The following is a 26,508-nucleotide window of genomic DNA, read 5'->3' as shown; positions in this document are numbered from 1 at the left end:
TGTGACTTCAGGCCTTCTCCAAAGGTTGTGAAATGGTTCAAGGGCCGCACACCCATCGAGCCCTCTGAGAAGTACAAGATCAAGAGGGATAAGCATTCAGTAGAGCTCAGAATTCTGAAGCTGAAGCCCGATGATGCTGGTGTGTACAAGTGCAAGGCAGGAATTGCAGAGACTGAGGCCACGCTGACAGCTGAAGGTATGAGCAGGGAGGGTGGCCTCTTCCATGTCCTATTTCACCTCAGATTTCTCTTCTTGAGGTTGACTTCTGCCGTTCTCTCCTGCTAACTTTATACATGTATTATCTTCACATAGATGATTACACAAAGATCATCTAGTCCAACCATTCTACCACATCCCAGTATCATTTATAGTAACAGTGGTAACAGTTCACCTTGTTTCCCCACAGCCCGCAATGTAGAAGTAACGAAGCACCTGCAGGATGTAGAAATTGAAGAAGAGAGCTCTGCTGTCTTCTCCTGCGAGCTGTCCCATAATGACGAGGACATGGAATGGTTCCTGAATGGCAACCTCCTTTACACCAACAATTACAATGACATCAAGAACGTTGGCAATTGCTGCACACTGACAATGAAGCAGGTTAAGCCTGAGGATGCTGGCACAGTGACAGTGAAGTCAGACAAGGTGTCAGAAAGCGCACCTGAAGGTGATAGGTGGGTCTGATCACACCCCTCCTGGATGTAAGAGATGCTAAGGAGCCCCAGTTCATTCTATTGTGCAGCAGTCCTGCTTCTAAAGCTGACCTCTCTGGGGTGACAAGTCATCAGAGGCTTTCTTCCAGTGGAAGGTTCCATTGCAGCAGATATCAAGGAAGGAGGATGGTTTTGGTGTCCTGCCAAAGCATTCCATTGCTTTTTATCATCATTTTACTTAACACAAGGAGAGTTACAGGAGCAATTTCTTTTACTGCTTCAGTAACATGCAGTGTCAATGCTGTTGTCTCCAAGGATTTATGACTGAAGGAGAGATCATTCAGTGTGTGTTTTGCCTCTGGGATGACTAATGACCAGGCTGTGAGCAACCTGATCTAGCTGTGAATGTCCCTTTTTATTGCAGGGGAGCTGGGCTAGATGGCCTTTAAGGGTCTCTTCCAATTCTAAGGAACTTGTGCCTGAAGTGCAGAAGTGGATGAATTATACCACTTCTTCATATCCTCCCCATGATTACAGAGGAAATACAACAAAACAACATGCATGGTCTTACTGTTGTCATTTGCTTGAATACGTAGACGTCTCTTTTTTATGGTTGAGATTTTTGTTGATATGGGTCAGGAGGAACTCACACTTTTTAGCTTTCTCAATAGGCAAAAAGTTCCAGTTGCTGCAAGCCATCGAGGTAACCAATAGAGGGGCCCTGATCCCCCTTGTGCCATCGGGATGCTCTGGCACGGGATGTGCCTCAAATTCAAAGCTCCTTCCCACCTCCCAAGGAAAAGCAAAGCAACTCAAGCATCTCCAGCAAAGCTGCCCAGCAGACAGCAGGGAATGCAAACAGCTTCTGGCTGCTCCCCTGCACTCCTGTCCTAAGTAAGTGACCCCTCGAGGACTGGATGGGAAATCAGTGCATGACACACGTGAGTGTGCACAGCATTGTGCAAAGCAGTGGGGATCCGTGTGTGTGTGTATTTGTGCATGGATGGTGTTGCACACACATTTGTGTCCATGAGTGTACAAACCAGTGGTGTTGTTCAGGTGTGTGTAGGTCTGTGGGTATGTGTGCAAGGACGAGCATGCACATATATGTACGTGCACAGGGGTGTGCAGAGTGTTGGAGCTGCACAAGGACATTGTGGTACCGGTGTGTGCGTACACTTTGGGAGTGAAAGGAAGGGGTTACACATGTGTGAGTGTGTGTGCGCACAGGGCTGCACTAAGGGATGTGGTTGTGTGAGTGTGTGTGAGCACATAGTGCGTGGATGCGGTGGCACAAATGTGTGCTTGCACAGGGCTGTGCTGAGGAGTTGGGCTGCACACAGGTGCACACAAAGGGATGTTTGAACCCTTTGCCCCTAAGAACAGTTTTCCAGTGTCCCTCGTCCAAGAATTCTTTGAACAGCCTGCAGCTGACTCTCCTGAAGCTCAGGGTCCTGACTTTGCTTTTTGCCAGGCCCGCATTCCTTGAGATGAGGAACTCTAGGAGGGCATGGTCACTACAGCCCTGACCACCTCCAGTCTTAACCCCTGCTGTGCAGCATGTCCAGTAATGCTTCCCTTCTGCTTGGTGTGCTTAATGCTTGGCCCACAAAGTTATTCCCAGTGCAGTCCAGCAGTCTCTCAGACAGCTTGCAGCCAGCCATGCTGATTTCCCAGCCTGACTGGAATCCCCCATCAAGTTGAGAGTCAGTGAGCGCGGTGCTTCTGGTAGCTGCAGTAAGCAGGGCCCATCAACAGGCTCCCTTGACCAGGCGGCCTGGAGCAGACCCTCACCTCCAGAAGCCCATTATTGGTTCAGTCCTGAATTTTACCCGCAAGTTCTCAACGTGATCGTGGCTGTTCTTAGTCCTTTGCAGTCAGCTTCTTCATAGAGAGGGCAAATACCTTGCCCTCCGGAATTCCATAGTAACAATCATGTCTCCTTTATGTCAGGTGAGGTGTTTGTTGTTGTTGTTGTTTTTTGTTTGCTTGTTTGTTTGTTTTCCATTTTCTAGGTAGAAAATTTAATTTCTGAGCCAGGAGAAGAAGAAGTGCAACATGTAACAATCTTCCTGGCACTGTGCAGTTTGCATGAGTAGCCAAGTGCTCCTCAGGTAACGTGTGCTGCAGAGCTGACCTTGGTGGCAGGGGTTGTGTCTTCATTTTCTTCCTGTCATGTGGGAACATAAGAAGACTCTTCAGAGCAGGAGCTGCAGAGGAAGATGAACGGCATGAGAAGGTAAGGCTAGGAACCAAGGACACCTCCAGAAAGAACAGAAAAACTAAGTCATTTAAGATGCATTATGGCCGTGTGATACTGTCCGTGACTGGAGGAGAAGCACATGGCTAGGAATGACTGATGGCTCTGGTGGGATGAGTGCCTACGTGCGCCGTAAAGGAGAGTTTGTGGGATGTTCTGTGGACATGTGAAGGCTGTGGGAAAGTTAAGAGAGAAAACGTGTGAATTCACAGAAGTGGTATTAGAACCTGGAATAAACCATTTGGATCACTCACATCTGAGTCCGTGCCAGATTGTCGCACTGTCAGAACCTGAGGCCTGGGATTTTCCTTTAGTAGTGCCAACTGCCTGTTGTAAATGAGAAAAGATATTACTAAACATAGCTTCCCTCCTTGTAGGTTTGATATTTCTGTCTTTGCATTCCTTTAGCACCCAGGGTGTTGATGCAGCTGCACAAATCCGCTGTACTGTCCTCCTGTTTTGCATGGAAGAATGGTAAAACAGCAATCTCTGGGTGAAATTTTGTTCAGGCGTTTTCCTTTCTGTGCTCCTAGGAAGCAATGGCTTGGAAATGGCAGTGCCGCCTGGGAACCCACACAGCAACCCAGTATCTCATTGTCTGGGTCTGTGAAAAACCACAATGATGACAAAAGATGTTTCAATTCTGTCTGTGCTGTCAGTGCAGCCCTGAGGAGCGGTGTGGGCATGGCATGGCAGGGAGAAGGGATTTCCCTTCCAATGGGAAAGTGCCTGTTCATGTGTTGGTATGTAACCGCTCCATGGCCTGCTCCATGTGCTTCTGAATGGGCAGCTCAACTTTTGTGTCACTCAGGCACCTGTGGCTGAGGTCAGGATTTCTGCAGGTATGGGATATATCCCATCACTTAGTGCCTTACAAGGAGCTGAGCAGCTTTTCTTGCTCAAGTCCTGCTTAACCACCTACAATGAAGTTGATGTCATTTTTCTAGTGTCCTTCAATTCCGTGTCCGCATTTTCCCAAAAGCAAAAGAATTTGGAGGTAACCAGCTGCAGTGAAGTGAGCGATTTCAGTGCCCATTTCTGATGGTGGCAGTGAGTTCAGAGGTCACACTGAATTGACAGTGCCTGTCTCCATTCTGACAAAGGCTGTAGTTTCAGCTGACTTCCCGAGGCTGCCATGTGTGGTGGTGACACAGCCTTGGGCTTGTGCGTTTGCATGACTCCCACCTTTCCTTTCTGTGAATTGCAGGTCAGCTGGTGCTGGAAGCGGCCGGTATCTGAGTAGGAATGAAGGTGAGCGCAGGAGCAGCTGCTGAGGGGAGGAAGGAAGTCCATGCTAATGAGCTCTGAAACATCTGCGGGTCCGGTACCAGAATAGGCAGCAGTGATGCAGGGGGCTCCCCAGCAGGAAGCTGGCTGATCCAAATGCTTGCTGAGAGTTTGGAAGCCCAAACCCTTATTGTCTCTGTAAGGGTGGCTAATAAAAAGATGTTAACCAAGATGGTGGTAAATAGTCAAAGGTTATTAGCAAAGGGAAACTCACCAATATCGATACCTTGACCAGAAAGCTGAGGCAGTCTCAACTGGGGAGCAATCTCCAAGAGATGCTGCCTCAGTGGTGGTCAGCCTTTAAATGAGGTCTCAGAGGAGGTTGAGTCGAGGTCCACCCCTTCTGGGAGCACAGCTAGATTACTCTCACCTGTGCTTCCGCAGCTGACCCAACACTTGCCTCAGCTGATTAATCAGAGGTTCAAGCTGTGATTTCCCATACAGTCTCTAAGCTGAAGGCAGCATCTCCTTGATCTGATGGTGGTGTGCCTGAGTGAGGGAGTGATCCAAGCTGGATGCAGAAGAGTCGTCTTAATTTCTCTGCTATTTTACTTCAGATGACAACTATTGGGTGTTGGTTTCTTAAAATTTGGATCTAGGAGGTGGCCTCTCCCTTTGCTTCTGGTGAAAGCACAGAAGTGCAGCAGGAGTAGAAGATAAAGAGGTTTTCTTCGTGACAGGAACACCAATTATTTGATTCAAATGTGTAACTGTGATGAAGATGGTGAAGAACAGATCCGCCTCAAAGACATGCTTGATCACATAAGGAATGAGCATGTGATCCAAGACAGCCAGCGTGGCTTTAGCAGGGGAAGGCCATGCCTAACCAGTCTGGTGGCCTTCTATGATGGAGTGATGGCATTTGTGGACAAAAGGAAGGTAACAGATGTCATTGACCTGGACTTGAGCAAGATCTTTGACATGGCCCTCCACCACATCCTTATCTCTAAACTGGAGGGATGTGGATTTGACAGGTGGACCACCTGGTGGATAAGGGATTGGTTGAAAGGCCACAGACAGAGGGTGGTGATTCATGGTTCGATGTCCAGGTGGAGGCCGATAACAAGTGGTGTCATCCAAGAATCTGTCTTGGGACCAGTGCTTTTTTACATGGTTATCAGTGACACCAATGATGCAATCGCGTGCACCCTCTGCTGTTTGCTGAGTGTTACGGCTGATGCAGTGGAAGGAAGGGATGCCATTCAGAGGGAGCTCAACCGAGAGGTTGGCCTAGGTGAATCTAATGAGGTTCAACACAGCAAAGTGCAAGGACACTTCAGCCGGACAGCCCGGCTGAAGTGCCTTTATACTAATGCACGGAGCCTGAGTAACAAGCAGGAGGAACTGGAAACTGTGATGCACTCTGAAAATTATGACATTGTTGCTATCACAGAAACATGGTGGGATGACTCCCACAATTGGGATACTACCATCGATGGCTATAGGCTCTTTAGGAGAGATAGGCGAGGTAGGAAGGTTGGGGGAGTCGCCCTTTATGTCAGAGATTGGATAAACTGTGAGGAGCTCCCCATGAGAAACAGTCAAGAACAGGTTGAGAGCCTGTGGGTTAGGATTAGAGATGGGACTAATAAAGGTCAGCTGGTATTAGGGGTATACTACAGGCCACCTGATCAAGGGGAGGCTGCTGATGAGGCTTTCTTGCTCCAGATGCGTGAGGCGTCTGGCTCACAGACTCTTGTCCTGGTGGGGGACTTCAACCATCCTGACATCTGTTGGGAAAACAGATGCTCGGTCGGAGGCCAGGCACGAACTGCTGGGCTGAGCTGCTGCGCCCGCGTCAAAGCCGGCGTGGCCTATGGGGTCACAATCCGTTGTTGCCTGGTGATGTCTCCAACCATGGCTTGGCCAAGCTGCTGGGCGTCACCTTCGCTTGACCTTCGCTTGGGTACATCACTGCCCGTCTCACAGCAATGCCGCAGTCCACTGCTGGGTCTTCACAGTGAGCCGTCCTCACCCGCAGCACGTGCTCCAGCCCCAGCTCAAGTTTCTGGGCTTTTCCCAGTGCCGCTGCCCTCTCCCTTCCCCACATCTCCTGTGCTTGGCATGGGTGTTTCCTACCAGAGTGGGGCCTCAGCCATGTGATCCCATGATCCCCCTCAGGTCTCCCTGGCCATTACACACATGCAAAACACGTATGGCGTGTAGTATTCAATAAAAGTTCATGTTTGTCTCTGATAGATGGATGTGATGATCTTAGTGGCGATTTAACACGTCATGGACTTTGAGTGTCCTCTGTTTTCACGCACGTAATGTTCTTGTGTGATCAGTAATTTCTGTCTTTTGTCGCATCCATTTCATTTGTCAAAAGAGTTATTAATCCCATCGGTTCTTCCAGTGGTTATCTTTGATGTCTATGGCGGTCCTTGTGTCATTAGCCCCGTTCTCTCATGAAATTCTTTCATTCCTACGAGCCAACTTCTAATGTCTTGCATGCCATCTGACACTCCAGTTCTTCAGGCATTGTTGCCTGTAGGTAATATGAGAAGTAGTGGTTGATGGTTGTTGAATTGTTTCATTTTTGAATGAATTCTGATGGCAAACAAGCAGCGTTCCCTTTGATGAGACTGTACACCAGGCTGTGACAGCTTGTATTGTGATGTGAGGTGGAATTAGATGGAAGAACATTAGCAGGGGGAAGATTGAGTGAGGGACTGAGTGAGTGTTGGAGCTCAGTATGCTTCATAGGGAGCATGGGAATGACGGTGGAGTTCTTTATTCCGTAGTGAGGCTGGAGAACTTTCTGTTCACCAGATGTGCAGTAAACCAAGGGTACGTACTACCGTGTTTAAGAACCAGCTGTGTTGTCTTAGGAACGTGGTGTGGATAGGCACGGAAAGATTTTTGTCTGGTTTTGTCTTCTGTAGAGACATTTCAAATGCCTGCAAAGAAGGAAGTGTATAGGTCCCTACTTAAGAGCGGTTGTACAGGGATGGGCTGCGGATCTGGAGTGGTAGAAGCGAATGGTCCACTCGTAATGGGAAGAAGTGTGTTGTTATCCCCTGTGCTGGGTAGCCCAGCTGCGGTCCCAGCGCTCCAGCTGTGACCTCCTCAGGGCTGAGCAGAGGGCGGGATAACCGCCCTTCACCCACGGGTGGCACCTGGCCTCACGCAGCCCAGGACAGCGTTCGGCAAGGCAGCCCGGGTGGGTTCCTTGCAGGTTCAGCCTGGTGTCCAGCAGGACTGGTGGTTCTGCTCCATCTGGCTGACCCCAGCTGTAGCACGGCCTGTGGATGTTGGTCCCCAGGAGCAGAGATTTGCCATTGCCCTCTCTGAAGCCCGTGGGGTTCGTGTCTGGAATGCAACAGTGGCAGCAGTTGCACGGCAGTAGGAAAAAGGGGAGAGAGCGTCAAGGATGGGGAAGCGTCAACAGCTGTGCCATTATCAATACCAACACTCAATACCAACACTTTGTTTTTCAATTGTTTTCAATGTTAATTTATTGTTTGCAGTCTTTCTGTTTTCTATTTGAGGTTGAATTGGACGGTGATGACAATGGTCCGTTGGGGCCAGTGTGTGTCCCAGGTGCTGCCTGGTCCCAGCCTCCTCAGCTGCCCCATGGGCTCTTCTATTGCTGCCGGCGGGGTGGCCTCTTCTTTGATGGTGCTGAGGCCTGTGAGTCGCCGGCCTTCCTCTTCGGGGCTCGCCGGGTCCCCTCAGGTGGGCTGGTGCCGGAGGGCCCTGCCACAGGCTCTCCTGGCTCCTCCTGAGGCGCTGCCAGCTCTGTGGTGACAGTTGCAGGGTTGCCGTGTGGGCGGCTGGGATGCCCACGAACCTCTTGTGTTGCCCTGCCCAGCATTTCGTCCCTGTTGGAGCTGGCAGGGCTGCTGGAGGGTGCTGAGCCAGGGACAGGTGGCTCCTCTGGTGTGGCAGATCTGGGCTCTGCTGCTGTGGCCTCCTGTGCCCCAAGAGCAGGGGGGATGTTGAGGCCCAGGAAGCGGCCTGCCACCCGGCTGCACCTCCGCACCGCAAAGGCGATGAAGTGCCTCACAAAGGTCACCGTGTGGCCGTGCAGGTCAGGATCCAGCATTTCTATCAGGATCCCCTCTGCCAAGCCTACGAGGAGCAGGGCCCAGATGACACTGTCAACCAGGATATTTGCCTGTGGCCCCTCGGTGCCCAGGATGCGGTGCAGGTTCTGGCGCAGCCAGGACCGCAGGGGCTGCAGCAGGGCCGGCTGCTCCCTGAAGAGGGAAGCCCAGGTGGCAGGGGAGAGGCCGCCCAGAGGATGCGTGGGCACTGCAGGCCATGGCCGGGCTGCGTGGTGGAGTGCGGGTCTCCGTGTAGCAACGGATGCCTGTGCAGCTGGTCTGACCTCCACCTCCTTGTAGTTGTCATCCGCTTGCACGGAGTGAATGATGGTCTTCACATCCCGTTTGCACAGCGGACACTGGGGCCTGGTGCTTGTCCACCGCTGGATGCAGCGGAAGCAGAACTGGTGGCAGCAAGGCATGGCGTATGCTGCGCTGTCCCAGTCCTCCAGGCACACGGGGCAGCGGGTCTCAAACTCTGCCTCCATCCTTCCACCAGTTGCGGTGGGCCAGTGGGAGCGGGAGATGGTAACGTGCTCCCCAGCACTAACGCTGCAGCAGCAGCAGCAGGTGACACGCTGGAAGAGGACAAGAGACATTAGTCAGACTCCGGCCTGGGAAGGGTCCCTCAAGTTGTGCCCCCCTGCTGCCAGTCTCTGTGCCGCCTACCTGTGCTGCTGCACACGCTTTTTTCTCTAGGCTGTCCCGTCTGCCTGCTCCCGGCAGGCTCGGGGAAAGAACAAATGGCTCTGAGAAGGCCGCTGGGAGCTGTGCTAACAGCACCCAGAGCACTTTCCAGCACCAAAGCTCGCCCTGTCCACACTCCAGTCCTCGCACACACGCTCGGTCGGAGGCCAGGCACGAACTGCTGGGCTGAGCTGCTGCGCCCGCGTCAAAGCCGGCGTGGCCTATGGGGTCACAATCCGTTGTTGCCTGGTGATGTCTCCAACCATGGCTTGGCCAAGCTGCTGGGCGTCACCTTCGCTTGACCTTCGCTTGGGTACATCACTGCCCGTCTCACAGCGATGCCGCAGTCCACTGCTGGGTCATCACAGTGAGCCGTCCTCACCCGCAGCACGTGCTCCAGCCCCAGCTCAAGTTTATGGGCTTTTCCCAGTGCCGCTGCCCTCTCCCTTCCCCACATCTCCTGTGCTTGGCATGGGTGTTTCCTACCAGAGCGGGGCCTCAGCCATGTGATCCCATGATCCCCCTCAGGTCTCCCTGGCCATTACACACATGCAAAACACGTATGGCGTGTAGTATTCAATAAAAGTTCATGTTTGTCTCTGATAGATGGATGTGATGATCTTAGTGGCGATTTAACACGTCATGGACTTTGAGTGTCCTCTGTTTTCACGCACGTAATGTTCTTTTGTGATCAGTACTTTCTGTCTTTTGTCGCATCCATTTCATTTGTCAAAAGAATTATTAATCCCTCTGAGCAATCTAAATGATGCATGGATATGCTATTTGAAGTTTTAGGGTGTAATCATTATATTCCTTGTAGAAGGACCATGTATTGAAAAATTTAACTTGAAATCCGTTTTTGCAATTACTGTTAATATACACTGTACCAAGTTCTGATTAGATTTAAATGGAACCAATAGTATATGTGGATATTATTTATGAATACTTTAGATATCACATCAATTGACACTGTGAAGTAGAGCTCATGTATTTGTTGCCCAAGGCATGCATTTGCTGGGTAGTGTTAATATCCATCTTGTACTCCTGAAGAGCTCGCTGTTTACAAATGGCACCTGTTCTACTGCTCTTCTGATGGTCTAGAAATGGAATTCAGCTAACTGTAAAGACTGCAAGTACTGCAGTGTTGCAAGGATCGAGTTGCAATGCTTTAATGTAGTAGGTGCCTTCTCTCTGACAGCCTTAAAGTATTTTCTTGTATGTATGTGTCATCTTCTTTCCTGAGAGTTTAAGCTCTAGGGTACAATGTTTTGGAGGTCTTGATGCTCTTTGATACAGATTTGAGAGGGTTTTTGACATTTATTGTTTCTGAAATGGTTTGATCTTGTCTTAGAGAGTCGAATGCCACAAATAGGTAAATACTATCTCCTGTTGCTGAAACAGTGCAACATTTATGGCATCCTGCTGGTTTTTTATTTGTTTTTTAATTTCCTGATTGATCTATACATTATTGCTGCATATGAGCTCGCAGATGAGTTAACAGGTGATGAGAACTCTAATGCCAGGCAGGGCATGACTGCTCTTCATCTTGTGTAACAAAACAGGGGCTGCTACTGTGACCTGATTTTTAAAGGATATGTTGAGTGAATAAAAAGATGCCTGAAGTTGAACCCAATAATTGTGAGGAAATAGAATGTATTTTTTTGTTTAATCATCTCTTCCTCTTTTTATGAAGGGTATTGGTTTGCCAGATATTTTCAGATTCATTTCAGATAAATGATTTTGTGCTTCTGTCATTTGGTGGGTTGATCGCACAGTTTGTTTTGGGGCAGTGCCTTTGCTGAGGGATGGTGAGAGAAAGCACCTCTGGTACTATGTGTTCGTGCCACCTGGTGGCTTTGCTGGGCAGCCTGGGCTTCAGATACACAGTTAAAAACACAGGTGTAAAGTGTCTGTAAAATCCTCTACATTCCAGTACTGTAGTTTTTTTCTACTAACCCAGTGAGAGTTAAACTTTTAGTATATGCAGATCGACTTAAGCTGGTTCTTATCTTTGTTAGCAGTTTTTAGCTTGTGGTTCTTTTGATCTGATATCAATGACATAAGTCAGAGCATTTGTAAATACAGATTCTGAGTGGAATGCACAGATGGTTTGTCTCCAGAACAAAACAAGCCTTCAGTAAAAGGATTTTGTAGGTATTTATAGATAACTATTATCCTGTTGCTAATTACATACTGTGAATTTAAAGTGGAAAATATTCTTTCTTGTCTCACTTAGAATACAAAGAGGTGCCTAATGTTGTGCTGTTTCCCAGCTTCATTAATTGACTTTTTTTTTTTTTTTTTCCCCAGGCGTCAGTATAGGGGTAGGTCCTGTTTAATATCTTTATTGATGATCTGGATGGGGGGATTGAGTGTATCCCCAGTGAGTTTGCAGATGACTCCTCGCTGGAAGGAAGTGTTGATTTGCCTGAGAGTAGGAAGGCCTTACAGAGGGATCTGAATTGGCTGGATCAGTGAGCTGAAGGCAATTGTATAAGCTTCAACAAAGTCAAGTGCCAGCTACTGCACTTTGATCACAATATCATGCCACTCCATTTTGCAGGCTTGTGGCTAGAATCTAGATTCTGGTGGTGTTCGTTGACAGCCAGATGAATGTGAGCCAGCAGTGTGCCTGGTAGCCTAGAAGGCCTGGCTTGTATCAGAAATAGTGTTGCCAGCAGGACCAGGGAGGTGATAATCTCTCAGTACTTGGCACTGGTGAAGCTGTGACTTGAGCACTGTGTTCATTTTTGGGCCCCCTCACTACAAGAAAGACCCTGGCACATGTTCATAGAATGGTAATGAGGCTGGTGTGGGGTCTGGAGCATAAGTCTTGTGAGGAGCAGCTGAGGAAGCTGGGGGTATTTAGTCCGGCGAAGAGGAGGCTTGGGGGGAGACCTCATTGCTCTCTACAACTTCCTGAAGGGGGGTTGTGGTGAGGTGAGGTTCAACCTCTTTTTGTGTGTAACTAGTGACAGGACAAGAGGGAGTGGCTTAGAGTTGTGCCAGGAGAGGTTCTACTGGATGTTCGGAGAAACAACTTCTCAAAAATAGTCATTAGGTATTGGAAAGGTTTGCCCAGGGTGATGGTGGAATCACCATCCCTGCAGACATCCAAGAAACGTGTAGATGTGGCTCTGAGGGACATAGTGGGCATGCTGGGAGTGGGTTGATGGTTGAACTAGATGACCTTCAGTGGTCTTTTCCAACCTTAAGTCACAGAATCATAGAACCATAGAGTCATTCGTTCTTCTAAGAACCAGCTACACTCTGAAATGCTATACAGGTTGGTTGGTCCTTCTGATCCTTCTCATTTATGGCTCTGTATTATCTTATCCTCAGTGATCCTGCCGTCCTTCAAGAAAGGTGCTTTAGATATACTTCTGTTATACTTCAGCTTGATTGCTTTAAGTGTATCTCTCAATACCACAGTCCAAGGAAATGTGTGTGTACATTCTTCCGGCTAGATAAATAAATAAAAACACAAAGCATCTCTGAAGCTCGGACTCACTGTGTTTATTAAATGTTTTATTAACTTCATAATGACTCACAAAGAAACATTTTAATTTTGATTGTGTGTTTCTGTCTATGCTCTGATTTCTGTTAAAATCAGCTTTTGGATATGTAGAGGGAGAATTTTTTCGGTGAATAACTGTGTGTTTAGGGCAGGAATGGATGATCCTTGATTTCACATGGTAGATGTTCTTTACCTGCTCTGTACTCCTTTTACAAATCATTTCATGCTGTAACAGTAAACAAATGGTGAATTCTTCATCAGATACGTCTGCTTCTGTAAGGTCTTTGTCTGATTTCAAAGTTAAAGTCAGAAGTCAAACAAAAAGAAGAAAAAACTAGTTTGATAAGGACGTATAGAAATTCTGCCTTTCTGTAACACAGCTTTGTTGGAAGTAACCACGGGAGACAAGTCTCATGCTATCATGGTCAACAAGCCTCGTTTATTAGGTGTTACAGCATCTCATTTATACAATCAGTAATAAGTTCATGCATATTGCAAAAGTTAAGCTCAGGATTGGTGAATTAGACATTACTTCATCCGACCTTTGTGGTTAGTCTTATGGATACTTTTTCTTTGCAGCTCTGTCTACACCTTGCTACACATCTTGCTTTTCCCTCAGGCTGTCCTTGCCTCTAGATACATATTTCTTCTTTAGCTACATACCCTGTCTTTTCACATCCTGATTTCTTCTCAGCTGCCTAGCCCGTGATCGGCCCTAGAATAGACCGTCTTTGTCTTCAGTCATGTTCATTCTTTCACAATTTAACTAGTGGAATCTCTTCATGTCCTTTCTCATGAAGCCATTCTGCATAAACATTCTCCACACAGCTCTCCTAAATAAATGGACGTGGTTAAGGGCATGTTTTCAGCAGGCCATTTAGACACACGCTCCTGTCACAGCCTGCCAGATTTCCCCATCCCTTGTCTTTGTTCAGTCAGATACCTCCCAATTATCGGTCTGATTTCTGACTTTTAGGGGGATGACTCAAGTTTGCTCCATCTCACCAAAGTCTGATGGACTGTGTTCTCAACTTCTTCACCGTGATTCTATCCCTTCCTATCTTTTCATTTTCTCTTTCTTTTTCTTTTGCTATGTCGTTTTCTTCTCCTTTTCCTTTTAATTTTCCTTTTCTTTCATCCTTTCTCTTTTTTTTTTTCTTTTTCTCTTTTTAATTTTTCATGCTCAGTGTGTGAAATACTCACAAGTCCTGTTCAGTTTTATGTTGATACCTCCCAACTCCCTGGTTGATCTATCCCAGGGAGATTACTGGAATTTTCTCCATTCCTCAAAAATCTGTTGTCAAGTCCTTCACCATGATTTTATCTATCCCATCCTATCAGTGTCTAACTCATTTCTTGTGCAAATATTCCCTAAGAAAGATAAACCTCAATAGAAGCAGCTTGGACGTGGCATGCAATTGATCACTGTGTTTTTCTGTTCATTCAATTGCATCACCTTTCCTTCTGTTTGTTGGCCATAAATAAAGAGAAATCTTTCTTTTTCTGTGTGCAGCTGGTTCTCTGTGGAAAGCCAGTGGGAGTTGGTACAAAGGAGGTTTAACACTGAGTGGGTGACAACAGAGAAGAGTGATGTGAGGAAAAGTGATGCAAGTCCCATGGGGCCAATGAGAGTAGAAGAGGGGTGGGGAGGTTGAGGAGGAACTTTGTCCACACAGCAACAGAATAGAACTCACTGGGGACATCCTGCATTGACATCAGTTGCAAAGTGCTTCTTTAACTTCTTGTATAAAACAAACTATAAATAAACAGACATTAAATGCATTTTGGATTCTTGCTCTTTAAGCTCTCTCCATTTTGCTGAACACGTTCTGAAAACCTGAAGAAGACAACAGGAAGGCACAAGGCACAAGAGGCTCTTTAGGTTAGAATGGGCCCCAGGGTGCATTTGGTGCTGAGTCCATCAACCTCCAGTGCAGAGAGAAGTTTGCATAAAGTACTTGGCAAGACAAAGTCAGAAGTAACAGTGAAGTTTCTTGGAGTATTAATGGGCCCACTGAGGGCCATTAGCAAGCAAGCTTCCCAAGGGACTTGTTAGAGCAGATAATTGGAAGCCATGACTCCAGTCAGGCAGAGGCACTGGTATGGTGGCTCTGATGCTAAGAAAATCCTCCTTTGTCTTAAAAAGCAAACAGGACAAGACCTGATTCCCAGACCCTTGGCATGGAGATCCTGTCTCTCATGTTGGCTCAGGGCACTTCCTGTGGCAGTGAGTTGGAAATCTATATGATGTTAAGTGAAAGACATGGGAAGGGAAGATCCCAGGCTCTGCATGTGTTGAAGAAATGCTGTCAAGTTCATAACCCACATGTGCCCTGTGTCTCATCACAGGATGTGGGATGTGAGAAGGGCCCCGTCTGAACAAGCAGTCAATCCCAATGTAACTCTGAATCTCTGATCTCTCAGTTCCAGTGCCCTCCTGTGCACACTCCCCCATAGTTTGATGCACTTGATCTTCTGCGGTGCCCAGAAATGCACCCAGTGCTCCAGGTGAGGCTGCAGCAGTGCAGAGCAGACAGGGACGACCCTTTCCCTCACCCAGATGGCAATAACTTACTTGATGCACTTTATGGGACCATCGGCCTTCCAGTCAGCTGTCATGACTCTTAACTTACTTAGATGCAATTGAAATGAGAGCCCAGAGCATACTAAGGTGTCATCATTGAAAGAACGTAGGTGTTCCATAGCTTTGAAATGCCTTGGACTCCAGAGTATGCCAGAGATGGAGCAGAACAGAAGATTTGCCTCTTCTGTAGTGAGCTCATCCTTTTAGTAAGCAGAATAACACTACATGCTACATGGGGACAGTTGCTCTACTCTGCTCTGCTCTGCTTTGCTCTGCTTGCAGGGGAATGGAGCGGGGGGTTGCTCTCATGTCAGTGCAGATAAACTCACTTTCTCTTTAACCCTTTTTCCTCTGTGAACTATTCCACTATTTGTACCCTCAGATACACTTCCACATTCCCTCAACAACACTTCCATATGCCATTAACAATTATGATTTCTTATACCATAAGAACAGTTTGTCAAACAATACGGTTCTTCAGTTCCCATAAACACCGTTAATACCATATATCTTTCCATTAACAGTTAGTATTCTTCAGTGATAAACACCTTGCCACAGAACCAGCACTGACTGGCCCTCCTCCTTCTCACGCTTCCTCACAGGCAGAACATAGTATTACGTAAATGGGTTGACACTCATTAAATAGGATAATAAAAAAGGCTTTTGAAATTATGTTAAGAATAATATGAAGACTAGTGAGACTGTGGGTCCCTACTAAGTGAGGGAGGTGTTCTGGTAATGGGAGTTGTTGAGAAGGTGGAGATACTGAAGGCCTACTTTGCTTCTGTCTTCAGTGTAAAAGCTCTCCTTCAGGAATCCCAGACCCTGGAGCTTAGTGAGAGGGTATGGGGAATGGAGGACTTGCCTTTAGTCAAGGTAGAGTTGGCCCATGAGCGCCTAGGCCACAACAATATTCAGAAATCCATGTGTGCTGAGGGAGCTGGCAGAGATGACTGCAGAACCACTCTCTATCATCTCTGAGAGGTCTTGGAGAATGGGGGAGGTGCCTGAAGACTGGAGGATAGCCAGTGTCAATCCTGTCTTCAAAAATGTGTATGAAGGAAGATCTGGGTAACTACAGGCCAGAGAGCCTCACCTCTGTCCCTGGAAAGGCGATGGAACAGCTTGTGCTGAATGCCATCTTCAGACAGTTGGAAGAAAAGGAGGTTATCAGGAGTTGTCAGCATGGGTTTACCAAGTGGAGGTCATGTGTGACCAACCTGGTAGCCTTCTATAACACTGTTGCTGGCTGGGTGGATGGGGAGAGAGCGGTAGATGTTGTCTACCTTGATTTCAGCAAGGCTTTTGATACTGTCTCCCACAATATCTTTATAACAAAGATAGGGAAATGTGGGAAAGATGAGTGAACAGTGAGGTGGGTTGAGGACTGTCTGACTGACAGAGCACAGAGGGTGGTCGTTGTCAAAGCAGAGTCCATTTGGAGACCTGTAAGTAGCGGTGTTCCCCAGGTGTTGGTGCTGAGCCTGGTCTTGTTCAGCCTCTTCATAAGTGACCTTGACAAAGGGATAGTGGCCACCCTCAGCAAGTTTGCTGATGATTGGCTGACACGCCTGAAGGCTGTGCTGCCATTCAGTGAGACCTGGACAGGCTGGATAGATGTGCAGCAAGAAACCAGACGAGGTTCAATGAAAGCAAGTGTAGAGTGTTGCACTTAGGAAGGAATAATTGCACACACCAGGACAGTTTGGGGAATGAGCTGCTGGAGAGGAGCTCTGTAGAGAGGGACCTGGGTGTCATGATGTCAGTGTGTGGAAATATGAGTAGGGGAACTGAACAGAAACTGGAGCATAGGAAGTTCTGCACGAATTTGTGCAAGAACTTCTTTATGGTGAGGGTGATGGAGCACTGGAACAGGCTACCCGAGGGGGTTGTGTTGTATCCTTCACTGGAGATATTCAAGACCCGCCTGGACGCCCACCAGTGTGCCTACCTGGTGTTCCCCAGGGGTCTGTGCTGGGGCCTGTCCTCTTCAGAACCTTTACTGATGACCTGGATGAGGTCATTGAGTGCATCCTATGTAGGTTTGCAAACTACAACAGATTAGCTGGGAGTGTAGATCTGCCTGAAGTTACCAAGGCCCTACTGAGGGATCTGGACAGGCTGGAGAGCTGGGCTGAAGCCAATGGGATGAGGTTCACCAAGACCAAATGCCAAGTCCTGAACTTTGGGACCTGGAATGGACTGCCCAGGGGGGTGGTGGATTCAATCAAGGAATGACTGGATGTTGTGTTGAGGGACATGGTTTAGTGGGAGCTATTGGTGATAGGTGAACAGCTGGACTAAATGATCTTTTAGGTCTTTTCCAACCTTGGTGATTCTATGATTCTATGATATCCTGTACTTGTATGAGTGCCCTCTTTGAGCAAACACTCTCTGAGAGGCCTCACCACATGTCAGGAATTAGTCACTGACCACTAGAAATCTGGTGTTAAATTCAACAGATTCCAAAGCACAGTCATGATGCTGTTGACTTTCAGGAACTGTTGGCCATGATGATGCAGGGAAATCTCAGGGGAGACAAGTGGGAAGGATAAAAATGATATCCTCTACTACTCAGCTGGGTTGGGCTCCTAAAACACAGGGAGCTCATAAAAGTGGACAGAGATGTAGAGAGACAGCTGTGCCCAGGAGCAGCTCTTGTGCACAGCACAGCCTGCAGGTGACAGAAAGAGAGGAGAGAAATTGGAGTGAGCTTACAAGATATGTACTGTGTGAGCGGGCTGTGAGCTCTATGAAGGAGCATTGCTCACAGACCACAACACGGTAAGTCTCATGCAGTAGGCAATGCAGCTGCTTTTAATAGAGGGTTAACAAAATATGCAACATTCCATAGCAGATTGGCTGCAGGTAATGCATGTTTCTTTACTGTGGAAAAAGCCTTCTGGTCCAGCTGAGGGCTTCTGTGCTGCAGCATAAGAGCTACGGGGTGTGTGTGTGGGGGGGAGCTGCATGTCCCAGCACGGCTGCAGGCTGTGCAGCCGGGGCTGCAGGCGGGTGCCCAGGGCTGTCCTGCAGAGCAGGGTCCCTGCTGTGCCCCAGGGGCTGTGTGCCGGGTATGGGACTCTGCCGCCTGCCAGGCTCAGCACTCAGCCTGCCCGGGGAGCTGCCCAGGGCGCTGCAGGGAGACGTGTGGGGGGAAGGAGCCCCCCGGCAGGACTTGTGCTGCCACAGCTTCTGCCTGGGGCAGGGGATCACAGCTCCACTGCACAACAGGATGTTTATGAGGGCACTTTGAAGGAGGAGAGCCAAGGCAGGGGGTTTCCATTTCCTGTTCTGAGGCAAAGAGGTTTGGAGTCAGAAATCTAAAAGGGGCAATAGGAGTTCTGAGAATTTTTCGTCAATAAATTGCTTGTTTTGTGAACAGTCACACATGATGCGTTTTCAGTCTCCCCTTTCTCGAAGGATGGAATTATCATCATTTTCTGTGGGCATGAATAATTCACTTATCCTACAAACAGGCAGCATTTTCTAACTGAAACTGAATGCCACAGAAGCTGGAGTATGGGGCTCTAAGAGCACTTGGGGTAAATGTATGAGACATGAAACAGATGAAAATATCCAGGGAGGAGGGATAAGAAAAGAAGAGGAAGGTTAGAGCTCCATATGCTGCTTCTGCTTAAGGAATGCTGAAATATATGAAATTAAAGGCAAGTAATGGTGCTAAATGTACACTGTTGTAGGAGAATGAAAACATTTCATACTATAGCAGGAGGAGTGTCTCTGAGAATGGTCTGGACTTGTCATTATCTTCTGCACTCTGAACAGGACTCCAAGCCCAACAACAGCAGATGCCCAACAGCAGCTCCATCAGCGAGTTCCTCCTGCTGCCGTTGGCAGACACGCAGCAGCTGCAGATCCTGCACTTCTGGCTCTTCCTGGGCATCTACCTGGCTGCCCTCCTGGGCAACGGCCTCATCAGCACAGCCGTAGCCTGCGACCGCCGCCTGCACACCCCCATGTACTTCTTCCTCCTCAACCTGGCCCTCCTTGACCTGAGCTGCATCTCCACCACTCTCCCCAAAGCCTTGGCCAACACCATCTGGGACACCAGGGCCATCTCCTACACAGGATGTGCTGCACAGCTCTTTTTCTTTACCTTCTTCATGTCAGCAGAGTATTCCCTTCTCACCATCATGTCCTATGACCGCTACGTTGCCATCTGCAAGCCCCTGCACTATGGGACCTTGATGGACAGCAGAGCTTGTGCCACCATGGCAGCAGCTGCCTGGGGCACTGTGCTTCTCTATTCCCTGCTGCACACTGCCAGTACGTTTTCACTGCCTCTCTGCCAAGGCAATGTTGTCAACCAGTTTTTCTGTGAAATCCCCCAGATCCTCAAGCTCTCCTGCTCAGAATCAAATCTCAGGGAAACTGTGTTTCTCAATTTCAGTATCAGTTTATTCTTTGGGTGCTTTGTTTTCATAGTGGTGTCGTATGTGCAGATCTTCATGGCTGTGCTGAGGATGCCCTCTGAGCAGGGACAGCACAAAGCCTTCTCCACATGCCTCCCTCACCTGGCTGTGGTCTCCCTGTTTCTCAGCACTGGCTTTCTTGCCTACCTGAAGCCCCCGACCATTTCCTCCCCACTCCTGGATCTGACAGTGGCACTTCTGTATGCAGTGGTTCCTCCAACACTGAACCCTATTATCTACAGCCTGAGGAACAGGGAGATCAAGCACGCTCTCAGGAAGGTGTTGCAATAAGCACTATTCCAGCTTTAATATAGTGCACATCTTCCTCGCACGATTCCCACTGATGGTTCTTTATTTTTTATGTATCTTTGATTGTTTGATCATGTGAGACATAGCAATGTGCAAATAAAATGGTGTTGAACATATAAAAATATATTTCATATTTTTCCTACCTAATTTCCATTTTCTCTTTTGAAGAGCTCATGGAAACATGTAACCAGATTCCCTGAATACGTTATAAGATACCTATAAAGGTTTCAAAATAGACATTTCCTTAGCTTTTCTTTCTTCCTACTTTGTCTGGATTTGGGGAGGTGCAGCCATAGACAGCAGCTCAACGTGTTCTTATCATTTCTGATCTCTTTACTCTGCCACAGTGGTCTCAGGTCCTCTCATTTGTGCAGGCTGAAGGTCTTGTTCTTCTCACAACAGTCCTGTTGTCTTTACAGCAGCACTCCGGGACAGCATTCAATAGCTGGCAGTATGAACAGCTGTGTCAGAGCTGGCCTCCTTGCTGGCACTGCCATAACAAGAGAGCTGCTTCAGAGCAGGGCCAGAGAACTGGAGGCCTCTTCCAAATCTGGCTTAAGGAATATACCTCAGGAGCTGCTCTCTGAGAAGACTTCAAGATATTCTGGTGCATTTCACTGACTGCCAGGGATAGTTTCAGAAGTCCCAAGGAGATCTGTAAGGGACTCAAGGCAGTGCTGAGGTTTAGAATCTGTGGTCTAAGGTCAAGATAAAAAGAAAACGATTATAAATATGATAAATGCATATATACATATCTTATATATATAGTATATTTTCACATATATACAATATAGGCAGTGGCTAACATATGTGCATGTACTAATACATATACATATCATACATAGATGATAGAAGTTTATATGCATATCTGTTTGCAAGTCCAGGACCTGTTGCAGGGTTTTTAACAGCCCCAAGGTTCACTGTAGGAACTGGAGAGGCTCTTTTCCTATTGCAGGAGTTGGAGCAATTGCAGAGCTCATTGCCAGAGCTGAAATCACCGCAGGACCTGTGACTGAAGTTGGAGCAGCCACTGTGCTCATTGGAGGGGTTGGAGTGACCACAGGGTTGTACCTCCTGGCACCGTGCACCTCCCTTGGGAGGAATTTGTTTCATTTTCTTATAGCAATACTTGGAACAGCTACAGGACCTGTAGCAGGAGTGACTGCAGAGCTCATTATGAGGGGATGAGTGACAGCGGGATCTGTCCAGAGCATGGAGCAAACGCAGGACATGTGGCAAAACCTTGGAGCTGCTGCAGGGTCTGTGCCAAGAGTTGCAGAGGCTGCAGCACTGTCAGCATTTCCAGCTCTCTGGATCTGGCACACTCCAGTCATGTGTGTTTCTTGGGGGCTACCAGAGCCACAGCAGACCTGCCCCCAATATTCTACCAGTTTCTCAGGATCCTGCAGTTGCTCAGAGATGAACTTCCAAAGCCCTGGGGGTGCCCATCACTCCAGGCAGCTGCCCAGACCATCCCACACCCCCTGCCATGCAGAGCCTTCTCACCTTGGGGTAGATCTCTCACTGATATTCCTGAATAATGTTTAACCTCAGTCACAGAATCATAGAATCACCAAGGTTGGAAAAGGCCTAAAAGATCATCCAGTCCAACCATTCATAGGTCATTATCCATATAGGCTATTACCTATAGCTCCCACTTAACCATGTCCCTCAACACAATATCCAGTCACTCCTTGAATACCCCTGGCTCCCAGAGAAGACAACGTAAAATGTGTAATTCCTAATCATACCAACAATATTACTTTCAAAACACAAAGATGACCACAGAGCTGAATGTGCACAAAACTTCACTTTGTTGGCTGCCAATTTTATTGTGATATAGACCAAGGTAAAACAGGATAGCAAAATAAATACCCTAATCCAGCATCCCGAGTTGACAAATGATGCAGCAGGGAAAACAAGCAGCAAGCAAGGAGCTGTGCAATGCAGCTTCATGAGAAGACTCATCAGTCTCCACAAATAGGGAAACTATCAGCATCATGGCCTGCAGTTCTCCAGCTTCCACAAAGCCCTGTGTTATCTCGCTCTGGACAGATGTGCTGTTATCTCAACCCTTGGAGCCTCTCATCGGGCACCCAAATGATGGTGGTTGTTGAATCCAGCATGTGGCTCAGCAGCACACAGTGCTTTGTGCACTGCCCCATTCCCAGTGGGATGGGGAAGAGAATTGGGGAAAAAAAGTACAACGTGTGGGTTGTAACAAAGCAGTTTACTAACAGATATAGAAGGAGAGGAGTAATAGTTATCACTGTATATCTGTTGATATGGAATCGTATGTAACAACTGATGCACAAGCACTTGCTCATCACCACCAGACTGATGCTCAGCAGGGCCCTGGGCAGTGAAAAGACTGAGATGAACTCCCACCCCTTTCAATACAATTTCTGCTTGCTGTCCGGTGATAGAGAACGTCCCTTTGGCCACTATCAGTCAGCTGTGCGCAGTCTGTTCCTTCCCAGCTCCTTGAGCACTCCACTGACCATGGCCTTGGCTCTGTAGAACACTGCTTAGCAGCAGCTATAAACATCAGAGTGTTATCAACATTGTTTTTCTCTTAGAACCAAAACACTGCACCATAGCAGACAGTCTGAAGAAAACAATTCCATCCCAGCTGTAACTCAGAGTCCTGCTTGTCCCCCTCCTCTTGTTCTTCCTGATCAGGAAGCAAGGAACAGAATCTGCTGCTCTCCACTTTGAGAACTTTCCATCAGTTCTCAGCTGGCTCCTCTGCCATCCCCAGGCAGAGCTCAGTGCACTCTCACAGAGAGCAGCAGCCTTTCTTCATCTTCATTGCCTAATCGTAATGAAGACACTGTACCTACTTTGCTACAGTTCAGAGGTGGGAACCATCCCACCATGTCTCTGTGAGACAAACAAGACCCTAGGCCTGCAAAGGCACAGAGATTTGGAGTTCACTGAGTGAATGTTTGTGGTCCTCTCATTAGTGTAAGGATTCTTCAGAAAGCATCCCCTTCCAGAAGCATGCTTTGATTTAGCCTGTCTGGGTCTTGCATCTACACTGTGGTACTGGTGTTCAGGGCCTTGCTCAGAAGCAGCAGCCTGCATGAAAGGAAAAGCTCTGTGGTTTTCTCTTGATTTGTCCCGTTTATTTCCCATGCTACCTGCACTGGTCTACAGGCACTTTAGGGCAGCAGCAGGTTGGGGTTACCCCCAGAGGGTACACAGTAAGATTTAGGACGGGGTATTGGCAACAAGACTTTCTCTGAGCAATCCTCACACAATCCTATAGAACAACTCAGAGGCTTTCCATTCAATCTCCAACAGCAACAACATCCCTCAGCCCTTCTCTGTCACATCCAATTCCCCATCCTTCTCCATTTGGACCTGGTTTAAAGCCCTTTAATCAATCAGTGCAGGAGCATTTCAGATGGGGTAATGGAAGAGGCAGACTGCCATTCTTGGGGTGGCCATTTTCCCAGGAGGGCATGGTGGGAGGGCTTTGTCCCATCTGGTTCCACCAACACTTGTATCCACCCAGCAGAAGGCTGTGCCCTCTGTGTCCCGCTTGAACTCTGCATGGAGCTTACAGTTGGCAGTGACATGGCTGAGAAGCTCTGGGCATGGATTAAGGGACAGGGAAGTAATGTGCCTTCCTAACTTCCTCCCTGCATACCTTAGCAACTTCCTTGTAATCTCCCCAAGTATCCTGTCACTTCTTCCAGAGGGCGTAGATTCTCTTTTTCTTCCTGAGTCTCAATAGTTTTTCCCAGTTCATCTGCACTGGTCTTCTTCCCCTATGGCTCACCTTATGGCATTCAGGGACAGCCTGATCTCGTGCCTTTAAGATTTCCATCTTGAGGAGTGTCCAGGCTTCCTGGACCCCTTTACCCATAAGGAGTGACTCCCAAGGGACCTGTGCTACAAGTGTCCTGAACAGGTCAAAGTCCGCCCTCTAGAAGTTCAGGATAGTAGTTTTGCTAGTCACCCTTCTGACATCTCCAAGAATAGAGAATTCTACCATTTCATGGCCACTCTGCCCAAGACAGTCCCCAACCTTCTCAACTCCTACCAGTCCTTCACTGTTAGTGAAGAGCAGGTCTAGCAAGGAACCACCCCTGGTAGGATTTCATACCAGCTGCGTAAGGAAGCTGTCTTGCATGCAATCTATAAACCTCTTGGACTGATTCCTCTGCTATTTATTATATTCCCAGCATATATCAGAGAAGTTGTAGTCTCCCAAGAAAATGAGTGCTGGCAATCTTGCGACTTCAGTAAGCTGCTCATAGAATGCCTCACCCATCAATTAGGCGGTCTATAAGAAACCTTTAGCAAGATGTCACACTTACAGGCCTTTCCCCTGATCCTTACAAACATGCACTTCATTCTGAAGCCCAAGCTCTTCAACATCAAAACTCTCTTTAATATAAAGGGCCACACCACCACCCTTCCTTCCTCCTCTATCCCTTCTGAAGAGCTTGTAACCATCCATCACAGCACTCCAGTCATGGCAGTGGTCCCACCATGGGTCAGTAATAGCAACTAGATCATGGTTTGTCAGATGCACAGTTGCTTCCAGCTCCTCCTGCTTGTTGACCAAGCTGCGTGCGTTGGTGTAGATGCACTTCAGCTGAGGCATCTGCCTCTCTCCCAGCTCAAACAGCATTTCCCTAGGCTTATATCTGGTAAGCCCTGTTTTGTCCCCTCCCCCATCGTAGCTAGTTTAAAGCTCTTTCGATAAGCCCCGCTACCGTCTGTGCTAGGATTCACTTCCCCCTTTGAGACAGTTGGGTTCCATTCATGGATAACAGGCCATGGGCCAAGTAAACTGTCCTGTGATCAAAGAACTCAAAGTTTCTGGCTCAGTACCAACCTCTGAGACAATTGTTCATTGCTTTGCTTTCCAAGCCTGCTCCATGTCCCTCACTGCCCCTGAAGGTATAGAACAAAAAATCACTTGATCTCCCACTTTGTGAACTAAATGGCCTAAATTCCTGAAATCTCTTTTTATAGTTTGTAGTCTTATCTAAGAAATTTCATCACTGCCCACCTAAACTATGAGTAGTGGAAAATAATCAGTGGACCTAACCAGCATTGGGAGTTTCCTCATTATGTCCCTGACCTGAAACCAAGAAGGCAGCAGACTTACTGACAACTGGGGTCCAGTCTGCAAATGGGGCCCTCTATTCCTCTGAGAAGGGAGTCACCCACCACGGCCACCCTTCTTTCTTTCATGGCAGAGGAAGTCACAAGGCTTGGTAGTCACTGCCTTGCATTAGGCTCTTTCCTAGGCAGATCCTCCATTGCCTCCCTATTCTTATCTCCTTCAGATTTCAGAGTGTCAAACCTGTTGCTTAGATGGATCAGGGGTCGAGGGCTAGGCAGGCATGGGGGGGCTCCTGTGATGTTGAGTTGGGACTCTCTTCCAACCCTCCTCATCAGTCAGGTCTGTCTGACTGTGACAGGGCAGGGAGTCAACCACTTTTCTGGGGGTATCTGCCTGGCAGCCTTCCCTCGGGGATGCCAGCAAGTCACTCCACCAGCCCATCTCCCGATCACACACCCTGATGGTAAATTGTGAGTAAAACCTTGAGTAAAGTGAGAGTTCACCTAGAGAAAAGTATGAGTAGAAACCTGGATTGACGTGAGGGTAAACCCAGAGTAAAACCAGGATCCCATCCATCATCATGCTCAGCCTCTAAGGGGAACATTTTCCAGTGTTGCTGTGTAAAAATATAGGTTCCTCACATCTAACCTAAGTCTCCCCTTTTTAATTTAAATCCATTTCCATTTGTCCTGTTATCATCAGACCATCCCATCCTTATTCTAGCGTTAGGCATCTCATCCTCAGATGGAAACCCTGGGGCTGAATTGGGATCAGTTTTTCAAAGAACCACAGGGGCTGCAAGTTCACCTAGCTGAGTTCAGATGTGCACAGTGAGGTGTCTGTGTGTGAGTCCCTCATCTGAATCCTTGGTTTTTATTCCACAGGGACTGCACTGCTCGTACACAGTCTCTCAGTGATGCCCAAGGTGCCTTGGGTGATCCTAGTTTTGTGCTAGTGCTTGTAAACTGTGACGGAAAATCTATGAGATAGACACCTCCTTCTGGAGCATCAGCTGAGGGCCAGAAGGGAGGTATTCTTGGCCATCCTAAATACCACTGCAGCCCCGTGCTTAGGGCACCCATTGTGTCTTTTGCACCTGACCCCATGGAATAGGTAGTGATATTCAGCTTATCAAAAGGATGAGCTCAGAACAGAAGAGGCAGATTTTCCTCTCTGCTCCATCTGTGGCATAGTCCGGATTTCAAGGCATTGCAAAGCTATGGCACATCTACGTTCTTGCACTGATGACACTTTAGCATGCTTGGGGCTCGCATTTCAATGGCATCTAATAAATCTAGGGTCATACCAGTTGACAGGAAGCTGGCAAATGTCACATTGTAAAGAAGAGCAAGAAAGATGACACGGGCAACTATGGACCTGTCAGTCTCACTCCAGTGCCTGGTAAAATTATGGAGAAAATGATGGTGGGAGTTATGGAAAAACAACTGAAGGACAGGTCACAGACAACACAAGATACAGAGGGGAAGGTCCTATTTAATTTCAGGTCTTTTTATGATACCTTTATCCATTGAGCTGAACAAGGGAAGGCAGTTGATGTAATCCTTGATGATTTCAGTAGAGCTTTTGATACTATTTCTCCAGCACCCTTCTGGACAGAAATTCCTGCATACAGCTAGACAGAAACA

The sequence above is a fragment of the Coturnix japonica genome, chromosome 10 (genome assembly GCF_054131305.1).
Source record: "Coturnix japonica strain WE chromosome 10, WE-NBRP24, whole genome shotgun sequence".
NCBI lineage: Eukaryota > Metazoa > Chordata > Aves > Galliformes > Phasianidae > Coturnix > Coturnix japonica.
The sequence above is the reverse complement of the archived record's forward strand: the minus strand, read 5'-3'. Positions refer to the sequence as shown.